The sequence below is a fragment of the Pristis pectinata genome, chromosome 19, assembly GCF_009764475.1.
Source record: "Pristis pectinata isolate sPriPec2 chromosome 19, sPriPec2.1.pri, whole genome shotgun sequence".
Classification (NCBI taxonomy): domain Eukaryota; kingdom Metazoa; phylum Chordata; class Chondrichthyes; order Rhinopristiformes; family Pristidae; genus Pristis; species Pristis pectinata.
The window spans coordinates 7,385,599-7,397,602 of record NC_067423.1 but is presented as its reverse complement, the minus strand read 5'-3'; positions in this window follow the sequence as shown (position 1 = coordinate 7,397,602).

The window sequence follows — 12,004 nt, the reverse complement described above, 5'->3', positions numbered from 1 at the left end:
ACTGGCACTCCTTCCTTGTTATTGTACCTATGTGTAGGGCCCAGGACAGGTCACCCGATATGTTAACACCCAGGAATTTAAAGCTGCTGACTCTCTCCACCGCCAATCCCCCAATGTGGACTGGCACGAGGGGTCAAACTGCTGTGATATTTTCCCATTAGATTCAACTGAGTAGCTCATGAGGTCATGTTGCCCTCTGACTGGAGTCATATGTAGGTCCAAAAGGCAAAGGCTGGCAGACTTTGTTCACTATATTTTTCCAGTTGTAGCAGCACCAATTCCAGATTTTTGATTCCAGAGGTACTTAATTAAACAAATTTAATTCTCCAGCTCACCTGCTAGGTTTGAGTTCATGACTCTAGATCACTAGTCCAATCCAGATCACTAATCCTGACAAGGGCTTGATAACGTGAATGGTGTTGTTCTGTGCCATGGTGACTCTATAACTATAGGTGAATTGCTAACCTAGTGATAACCTTGATAACCTGTACGATAACCCAGTAATAACCTTGATAACCCAGAAATAACCTTGATGACCTGTATGATAACCTTGATAACCTGTATGGTGTTGTTCTGTGCCATGATAACCCTGATGACTATCAGTGAATTGCTAACCCAGTAATACACCCACGGCGGTATTGTGCCCCACTTTCAAACACTGTAATCTTCAATACCACTGCATTCCTTTTCTTAGGCAGTCCATTAGGGTGGATGATGACTTACTCCTGTTCCAGTTTTGTGGGTTAAGAGGTGGCAGGTGAGGTCAGTGTGGGATCCACAGACCAGGTACAGGTGGGACAGGTGGAACTTGGTGGGGAAGGTGGATTGTTTGGATTGTTGCACACTCCTTCCACTGTTTTCATTGGCTGAGAGATTTAAAATACTCTGTGCCTTCATGGATGCCTCACTTGCCAATACTGAGTGGTCAAGGGCCAGGGATTCCCTTGTGTCGGTGAGCATGGTTCCTTGTCTCAAGGAGGCTTTGAGAATGTCCTTAAGCCATCTCCTCTGTTCCTGAAAGTAACTTTGAGTAGAGATCCTGTTTCGGGATTCTGGTATTGGGCATGTATTGGTATTGGTATTAGTTTATTATTGTCACATGTACCGAGGTACAGTGAAAAACTTGTCTTGCATACCATTGGTACTGATCAATTCATTACACAGTGCATTGAGGTAGTACAGGGTAAAAACAATAACAGAATACAGAATAAAGTGTCACAGCTACAGGGAAGTGCATTGCAGGCAGACAATATGGTGCAAGGTCATAACAAGGTAGATTGTGAGGTCAAGAGTCCATCTCATCGTTTAAGGGAACTGTTCAATAGTCATCACAGTGGGATAGAAGCTGTCCTTGAGCCTGGTGGTACGTGCCCTCAGACTACTGTATCTTCTGCCTGATGGAAGAGGAGAGAAGAGAGAATGACCCGGGTGGGTGGGGTCTTTGATTATGCTGGCTGCTTCACCAAGGCAGTAAGAGGTATAGACAGAGTCCATGGAGGGGAGGCTGGTTTCCGTGTAGATGATGTGGCCCACCCATTGGAATGATCAGAGCCTCCATGCTGGGGACATCAGCCTGGAAGTGGATGCCCTACCCCTGAGGGTTGTGGGTGTTAAATTGCTGAGTGCATTTGAAGTAGATTAATTTTTAAAAGATCAGGGAGTTGAGGGCTTTAATGAGGAGATGAGGGCAGATAAACGAGACAGGCTTGAGGGACTGAGTAGCCTACTCCAGCTCTGAAAGATGTAGATAGGGTGAATGCGCACAGTCTTTTTCCTAGGATTGAGGAGTCTATAACTTGAGGGCATAGGTGAGAGGGGAAAGATTTAAAGGGGACCTGAGGGACAACTTTTTCAAACAGAGGGTGGTGGGTATGTGGAACGAGCTGCCAGAGGAAGTGGTAGAGGCGGGTACAATTACAATGTTTAAAAGACATTTGGGGAGGTACATGGATTGGAAAGGTTCAGAATCAATCAGAATCAGATTTACTATCATTGACATATAATGTGAAATTTGTTGTTTGTTGGCAGCAGTACAGTGCAAAGTCAGAAAATTACTATAAATTACAAAAATAATGATAGAAAAATAGGGAGGGAATGTGGGAGGGAAGGGTTAGATAGATCTTAGAGCAGGATAAAATGTCAGCACAACATTGTGGGCCGAAAGGCCTGTACTGTGCTGTAATGTTCTATGTTCTATGTAAATAAATAGTGCAAAAAAAAAGAAATAATGAGGTAGTGTTCATTGGTTCACGGACCATTCAGAAATCTGACGGCGGAGAGGAAGAAGCTGTTCCTGAATCATTGGACGGATGTGGACCAAATGCAGGGAAATGGGATGAGCTCAGGTAGGCAACTTGGTTGGCATGGACGAGTTGGGCTGAAGGGCCTGTTTCCATGCCGTATAGCCCTATGACTCTCTCACCACTCGAGATGTCACAAAGCACCTTACAACCAGTAAGGTACTTCTGAAGTGCAGTCACTGGTTCAATGCAGGAAGTACATTAGCCAACCAGCAGACATTTCACCTGGAAAATATTTATCATTCAACCTACGCTTAGAAACAGCTCAACATATTGTCATCATATTGTGGGTTGTGGGAGGGAACTCTGCACTGAGAGATATCATCTTTCAGATGAGGCACTAATCCAAGATCACGTCCATTCCTTGGAATGGGTGTATAAGTTGCCTTGATGTTATGTCAGTACAAAAGCTGAGTGTGACCAAGTGATGCTTGTCTATAAATTAAGATCAGTAAAAGTTCATCTGGTCATTGTCATGTTGCTGTTGTAGGAGGTTGCTATGCTCAAGTTGAGAATCACGTTTCTTGCCTTAAGGCTTTTAGTATTTCATTGAGCATAATAAAGTGCAGCAGATATCTTGAGATGATTCACCAAGGCAATGTTTAACTTTTCACCAAGAGGGAAGGAACTACGATGCAGCACTCCCTCAGTAGAGTCAGAGAGTCATACAGCACAGAAACAGGCCCTTCGGCCCAACAAGATTCCTATCCAAGGTACCTTTATTAGTCACATGTAAATTAAAACACACAGTGAAATACATCTTTTGCGTAGAGTGTTCTAGGGGCAGCCCATAAGTGTCGCCACACTTCCAACACCAACATAGCATGCCCACAACTTCCTAACCCATACGTCTTTGGAATGTGGGAGGAAACCGGAGCACCCGGAGGAAACCCACGCAGACACGGGGAGAACATACAAACTCCTTACAGACAGTGGCAGGAATTGAACCTGGGTCACTGGCGCTGTAGTAGTGTTACGCTAACCGCTACACTACCATGCCTGCCCGCAACACCACTGGGGCTGTCAGTTTTACACCCAGCTGTTCTGGCTCGCTTTGCAGCTGGTAATTCGACCGAGTCTGGGCTTTCTAACGGTCTTTTGCCCAAAAGATTTTCATCCTTAACTGCCTCTTCTTCCTCCATTTCCTCCTCTTCCTCTTCAAGAGGGACCTGCATTGCTTCTGTTGATGAAAGCTCATCCCATTTGCCTGCATTGGGCCCATATCCTTCTAACCACAGGCATGGTAGTGTAGGGGCAGGCATGGTAGTGTAGCTGTTAGCATAACACTTTACAGCGCCAGCGAGCTGGGTTCAATTCCTGCCGCTGTCTGTAAGGAGTTTGTACGTTGTCCCCGTGTCTGCGTGGGTCTCCTCTGGGTGCTCCAGTCTCCTCCCACATTCCAAAGACGTACGGGTTAGGAAGTTGTGGGCATGCTACGTTGGCGCCGGAAGCATGGCGACACTTGTGGGCTGTCCCCAGACACTCTACGCAAAAGATGCATTTCACTGTGTGTTTCGATGTACATGTGACTAATAAAAGTATCATCTTATCCATGTGCCTGTCCAAGTGTCTCTCAAATGCTGTTAATGAACCTGCCTCAACCACTTCCTCTGTCAGTTCATTCCATATACGGACCACCCTCTGGGAAAAAAGTTGCCCCACAGGTTGCTATTAATTCTCTCCCCTCTCACTCCAAACCCTGGGTCCTCTAGTTCTTGATTCCCCAACCCTGGGAAAAAGACTGTGTGCATTCACCCTATCTCTGCCCCTCAGTAGTGTATCTGCCTTCAGGTTTAAGTGTCATAATGCAGCTTCCATCCAAATGGCCTCTGCAGAGCATCAATTAGAAACAGTCTAAACTGCAAAGGTTTAGAGCAGATTTGATGAAGAGCTACCAACCAGGACCAAACTGAGCTAATAAAAATCTGAAAAAAATACTGCAGATGCTGGAGATTGAAATGACAACAGAAAACAACTCAGGCAGAAACTGCGGAAAGAGAAGCAGTCAATGTTTCAAGTCTGTGTCCCTTGGTCAGAACTGGGAAAGGGAAAGGTGCAAGTTAGTTCTCAGTAGGAAAGGTAGGGGAGCGATGCATCAAAAATAGGGAATGTCTGTGATAGGGGAGTCGAAATAACTCAGTGGGGGCAGTTACCAGCACATTAACCTTCTTAGACTGTGGATGTGTTTCGCATATCCCTCCCTCACCTTCTCTGGGACTGAAAGCGACCCTGCTCTCTCTTTCTCAGTTCTGACAAAGGTGTCACAGGCTCAAAATGTTGATTGTTTCTCTTTCCACAGATGCTGCCTGACCAGCTGAACTTTTCTTCTGGGACATAATTTTAAGGTGATTGGAGGAAGGTGTAAGGGGGATGTCAAGGGTAAGTTTTTTACACAGAGAGTGGTGGGTGCGTGGAACGCACTGCCTGCAGAGGTTGTGGGGGCAGATATATTAGGGACATTTAAGAGACTCTTAGACACATAGAAAAATAGGGGGCTATGTGGGAGGGAAGGGTTAGATAGATCTTAGAGCAGGATAAAATGTCGGCACTACATTGTGGGCTGAAGGGCCTGTACTGTGCTATAGTATTCCATGTTTTATGTTCTATTTTTGGAACTGAACTAATCATAAGTTATTCACTGACATTCAGTCCGAATGGAATTGACTTAACTAAATAAATAAGTTCAGATTTTATCTTATTTTGCCAGTGTGGTTTCTGCCACAATCCAACTCCTGTAGTTAATTGTTTGCAGGTTATATGTGTAGGAGAGGTCAGTCAGCTCTTTGAAACAGCAGCAACTTTCAATGAGATCACATCTAATGTTGTGACTCTTATGCTGCTTACATATACATTTAAAAAGCTATCAGTCTCAGCTTTGTATGTACAAATCATCTCAGCAGGTACGGTAGCATAGTGGTTAGCATAATGCTTTACAACGCCAGCGACCTAGGTTCAAATCCGGCCACTGTCTGTAAGGAGTTTGTACATTCTGCCCGTGTCTGCGTGGGTTTCCTCCGGGTTCTCCGGTTTCCTCCCACATTCCAAATACGTACAGGTTAGGAAGTTGTGGGCATGCTATGTTAGTGCCAGAAGCGTGGCGACACTTGCGGGCTGTCCCCAGAACACTCTACGCAAAAGATGCATTTCACTGTGTGTTTCGATGTACATGTGACTAATAAAGATCTTATCTAAAAAAAAGAAGGGAATTCCAAAGATTCACCCTCTTGAGGGAAGAAATTCACTGCATCCCGGCTCCAAATTTTTCAACTTAAGTAAATGATTCCCTAGCTCCTCAGCAAGAGGAGACAAAATCCAACCTTGTCAAACCTCTTCAGAATTTTGGACAAGAATAGCTCCAGTGAAGGTGATACATTGTGGAAGAAAATCAACAAAGTGCAGATGCTGGAAATCTGAAACAGATACAGGAAATGATGGAAAGATTCATCAGGTCGGGCAGCATCTGTGGGGAGAGAAAAACAGAGTTTACGTCTGGAGGCCAAACCAATATTTATCCCTACTTCAACATCACTAAAAAAGTCCCTGCCACATTGCTTGCTTGTATAAATCTGTTGCTACATTTCTTAAACAGCACTTCAAAAGCATTTTGTTGGGTGGAATAAGTCCTGAGTCCTTGGAAGGTGTTGTATAATTCCAGGTCTTGCTTTTCTTTCATCAGTCAGCACTATCCTTGCCTTAAGGTCACAAACCATTTTGATCTAAATGTCACTTTTCCTTCATTTCACTACATCACTATCCTGGAATTCCCTACAAGATTCCAGAAGCACCATTCTCATCAGAAGGTCGGGAAAAGCAAAATATATTGGACATCAATTTTCAAACTTTCACTCGTTTGTGTCTCTATATTAGAAATTAGTTCTATATTCTTTGGTGTTTGGGTGTTAGCACTAGTGGGAGAATCTTCAACAAGGTATTTTCAGGATAAGGAGTTGGTCAATTAAACAGAAATGTGCAGAAATTTCTTCTCATGGAGGGTAGTGAATCTCTGGGATTCTCTACCACAGAGAGCTGTCGAGGCTAGACCATTGGAGGTAGTCAAAGTGGAGATAGATACATTTTTGGAAGATTGAGGGCCATGGGGAACTTGTACAGAGGAGGAGTTGAGGCCTTGGGTGGACTCGCAGTGATTGGATTGAATAGCAGGGCAGGCTGGGGGGGCCGAATGGCCTACTTCTCCTCCTCTTTTATTACAGTCCAAAGAGATGAAGTACTAGTTAACGTTTTGGGTCAGGAATCCTTTATCAGAAGAGGGAATATAAGCAGTTAATTTTCTTCTCCTACTGAAAACTATCTGTTTTTTCTCTCTTTCTCGGTTCTGATGAAGGGTCACAGCAAAAAAAAATTAACTGTTACTTCTTCCACAGATGTTGCCTGATCTGCTTAGTGTTTTGCTGTTCTAGTTTACCATGGAATATATGTTTTTTATTGGCTATGTTAATGCCAATTTGAAGAGGCCATTTATTGCTTTAATTTCAGGAGGTTAAAAAGCATTTTACAGCCAGTGAAGTACTTTTGAAGTAAAAACAGAAAATGCTGGAAACACTCAGTGGGTTAGACAGCATCTGTGGAAAGAGAAACAAACCAATTTTGCACCAACCATTACCAATTGGTGATTCAGTAAAAAACACTTTTGTTTCATCAGCAATTCCTCCAAAATGAAACAGAAAAAGAAATCATTTGATAATGAAGTAATCTTTCATTCCAACATCCTTGGCTGCATTTAAACTCAGGCCCAAGAGGTGAAAGATCAGTCCCTAGCCAAACAACACATCAACTCTTTTGCTTTAACACACAAAAAGCTGGAGGAACTCAGCAGGTCAGGCAGCATCTATAAAGGGAAATGGACAGTCGATGTTCCAGGTTGAGACCCTTCATCTGGACTGGATGAAGTCCTCGACCCAAAGCATCAACTGTCCATTTCCCTTCATAGATGCTTCCCAACCCATTGAGTTCCCCCAGCTTTTTGTGTGTTGCTCCAGATTCCAGCATCTACAGTCTCCTGTGTCTTGTGTTTCTTAGTTAAGGAAAGCCCCACGTTTGGCTCAGTGTGTAGCCTTCTTGTCTCCAGTTTAGAAGGGTATGAATTTGCCGTGCATCAAGATTTGAGCACAGAGTGGTATGTTGAGGGAGATCTGCACTACCACCAGGTGCCATTGACAGATGAGTCATTAAACCAAGATTTCTCCTTCTTCAGCAATGTGACCAGACATTAAAGATTCCATCGTATCACTTGAAGAAGTGAAAGTTGTTCTAATAACATGTCAACTTTTATTATGCTTTCATTAGTCGGGGATGCCAATGACAATGTTATCACTTACGAGTGATCCCTTATTGTCCCTGAACTGAGGGGGCTGAGTGTCAACCATATAGGGCTTACCTAATTTAATAACAGTATACTGCCAGGACCACAAGAAACTGCAGAGAGTTATGGACACAGCTCAGCACATCACAGAAACCAGCCTCCCCTCCATCTACACTTCTCACTGCCTCGATAAAGCAGCCAACATAATCAAAGACCCCTCCCACCCAGGACATTCTCTCTTCTCCCTTCTCCCATCAGGCAGAAGATACAAAAGCCTGAAAGCACGTACCACCAGGCTCAAGGACAGCTTCTATCCCACTGTTATAAGACTATTCAACGGACCTCTTGTACAATGAAGGTGAACTCTTGATCTCACAGTCTACCTCGATATGGCCCTTCCACTTGATAGTCTGCCTACACTGCACTTTCTCTGTAACTGTAACATTATATTTTGCATTCTGTTATTGCTTTTCCCTTGTACTACCTCGATGTATGAAGTAATCTGTATGGATGACATGCAAAACGTTGGTACAAATGACAATAATAAACCAGTTACCAACTACCATTGAAGGGGGCCATTTGGCCCATTGAGTCTATGCGACTCCAGGGCGGCACAGTCATGTAGCGGTTAGCTTAACACTATTAAAGTGCCAGCGACCCGGGTTCAATTTCGGCTGCTGTCTGTAAGGCGTTTGTACGTTCTCCCCGTGTCTGCGTGGGTTTCCTCCGGGTGCTCCGGTTTCCTCCCGCATTCCAAAGAAGTACAGGTTAGGAGCTGTGGGTGTGCTATGTTGGTGCCGGAAGAGTGGTGACACTTGCAGGCTGCCCCCAGAACATTTTCAGTAACGCAAAAAGACGCATTTCACTGTGCTTGTCGATGTACATGTGACTAATAAATACATTTCTAAAAATGTGTAATATCTCCGATCATTCCCATCAATTCCACCCACTTACTTCCCTGCAAGCTATTCTCTCTCACATTCCCGTCAGATCCACTTTGATTCTTTTGCCACTTAGCAACACTATGAGGTAACTTACAACCATCAGTCCTCCTCCTAGCATGTCTTTGGGAAGTGGGAGGAAACTAGAATTCCCAGGAGAACCCAACAAAGTTGCTAGGGGAACGTGCACACTCCACATAGACAGTACTGGGGGTCAAAATCAAATATGGGTCACCTTAAGCTGTACCACTGTACCACACCTTAACCTTAAGCTGTACCACCCTAGACAGACATTAACAAAAATCTTGACTATTCCACACAGATGATACAATGAATAGGAAAGGTTTGGAGGGATATGGGCCAAATGCAGGCAAATGGGACTAGGTTAAATGGGAATCTTGGTCAGCATGGACCAGTTGGGCCAAAGGACCAGTTTCCGTGCTGTATGACTCAATGACTCTATAATTCCTTCCCCCACTCCACAGTTGCTTCTCGACCCGCTGAGTTCCTCCAGCAGATTGTTTGTTGCCTCAGATCCCAGCATCTGCAGTCTCTTATGTCTCCATTTTACAAAAATCCACTTCAGTAAATTGTTGAGTTTTGCGAGCTTGAATTCACTTGCTGCTGCAGTGATTAAGATTCAAGGTCAATTCAGTGGAACAATTGCCTCAGCTACTTACCCCTCCAGTAACAACATAACCACCATACTACTGCATCCATTGCTCAGGTCACACAGCTTAAAATAAACAACCATCTCTGATTTCTGTTTGTGGGCTGTTGCCAGCACATAAGGGCTACCACATGTGATAACATAAAATTTGATTACACAACAACAATCTTCCATTTATGTAACAACTTATGATGTCTCCAAAACATCTCGAAGTGCTTCCTTTTCAATGAAGGTTAGGGACCATCGTTCTGTAAGCAAATGAATGGGCCATTCAATACACAGCAAGATCCCACAAACACCAACCATGCCACAGTGATAGAAAGCTTTCATTGACAGCAGTAATGCTGCATTGTTTATTCAATTACATAAAACTCCCATTAAAGAAATCCTCTTGTCCAAAAACTTCTGAAAAACCTTCACTGTAACTGAATGAGAAATGATAAGGAGTGGTTGATTAGCAGAGGTTGGTCAAACTTGTTTTCTCTGGAGTGGCAGAGGCTGAGGGGAGACCTGATAGAAGTTTATCAGATTATAAGAGGCAGAGGTAGGGTAGACATCCAGTATCTTTCTCCCAGGGTGAAATGTCTAATACATTTAAGGTGAGAGAGGGTAAGTTCAAAGAAGATGTGCAGGGCAGGTTTTTTACACAGAGAGTGGTGGGTGCCTGGAATGCGCTGCCAGGGGTGGTAGTGGAGGCAGATACAATAGAGGCATTTAAGAGACACAAAAGATTCTGCAGATGTTGGAATCTGGAACAACACACACAAGATGTTGGAGGAACTCAGCAGGTCAGGCAGCATCCGTGGAGGGAAATGGACAGTCAACCTTTCAGGCTGGAAAGGAAAAGGGCAGAAGCCAGAATAGAAAGGTGAGGACAGGGGGAGGAGCACGAGCTGGCAGGTGACAGGTGAATCCAGGTGAGAGGGGGAAGGTAGGTGGGTGGGGGAGAGGGGGGTGAAAGGGAGTGATGTGAGAAGCTGGGAGGTGATAGGTAGAAGAGGCAAAGGGCTGAAGAAGAAGGAATCTGATGGGAGAGAACAATAGACCATGGAATAAAGGGAAGGAGATGGGCAGGTCATGAGGGCAGGGGAGGGGAAAGAGAAGGGGCGAGCCTCTTAAATAGAGTGTCTATGTTCAGAGTGGGATATGGACATTGTGGAGGCAGAAAGGATTAGTTTAGTTAGACATTTAATTACTAGTTTAATTAGTTCGGCACAACATTGTGGGCCAAAGGGCCTGTTCCTGTGCTGTACTGTTCTATGTTCTATGATAACACACAATCTCTGCAAGAGATTAATGAATACTATCGGTTAACAATAAACAACTGCTTTGAAATAAGCTTTCCCTGTTTAGATAAAATGATGAATTATTCTTCAGAAATTGTTGGAAGGCAGGTAGTGTATTGAATACAAACCATTAGGAGCTTTCGTTCTAATGTCTGTGCTAACAATTTACATCAGCAGGTACTTGTTTCTCTCTGCTTAGAAGCACTCTTGACATCAAATGCGTAACAAGTTGCCCGAGCAGTTGCTAAATGTCGATGTGAGTGGAGCGTGTGTGAGAGGATTGGGTGTTGCCCAGGTGTTCATGTAAACAGGGCTGGTGGGAAGACATAGGGTTAACCACTAACGGAAACTAGAGCAGCAGCTCCCTTTATTAGCATTACTGACACCCTGTCAATGCCCTTACCACATGCTAACTAAGCACAAAAGAATGGCAAATACAAAAGATGTCACTGGACCACTAACGTGGTGTTTGCTCAGTTGACTGTTAGACGCACCTGCACCTCTCTGTGTGATACGCTTCCCTTTTATGAACCAACTCTTTCAGCGCTTGATGGGTCTTCAATGAGTCAGGATGCAAATAAAAATGGACTTTGCTACAGCTGCTTGAATGTTTGATATTCACAGCCTAAGCAGCCCATTGAACCAAAAATATAATGCAAAAATAACAGTTCTTGAGTGTGTATGTGTGTGTGTGTGTGATCTGCTTATTTGCTGAGTTTGAGGGCCTGCGAAACCAATTTACTTTCCCTTTTCTTTCATACCTGCTGACTAATCCTGAAACTGGTATTTTTTTACATTAATACACAACGTTTTGTGACGCTGTTTTGTGGCAATAGAACATCAGCGTTTTAACCGCTGGCATATTTAAATGATTGCAAAGCATTGGCCTCAAGAGATGGCATTTTTAATGCAGCAAGAGGAGACAGCATATAAATCATTTACAATCAACACAACATGATATGATTACTGAAATAGCACTGGGCTGCAGGAGCTTTATACTCTCAGTTTTTCAAATGAAGGTGGCAGTATTGTGAAGGAGGAAAGGAATCCACACAGATGATGTGCATTGAGTCCTTTCATGTGTATAACTAAGTTGTTAGTTACAGCCATACAGAAAAGTTAAAAGAGAAAAGAAAGACTTGTAATTCTACGATGTGATTCCCAGACTCCGGATGTTCCAAAGTACGTTGCAGGCAATGGAAATGTTTTGAGGTGAAGCCACTGTCATCCTTCTTTGACGGCCCCTCAGGATTGAGGACGACTTGCTTCCGCTGTAGGTTTATGGGTCCTGAGAGGAGGAATGCTTCTTCAAAGTGGAATTACCTTGAAGACACTTCACAGTGGAGTAGTCCAGATGAAGGACCTTGATCCAAAATATCAACTGTCCAGGTGCTGCCTGACCCACTTAGTTCCTCCAGCATCTGGTTTGTTGCTCCAGATTCCAACATCTGCTGTCTCTAGTGTCTCCTCTGTGGGTTCTGTGGTGG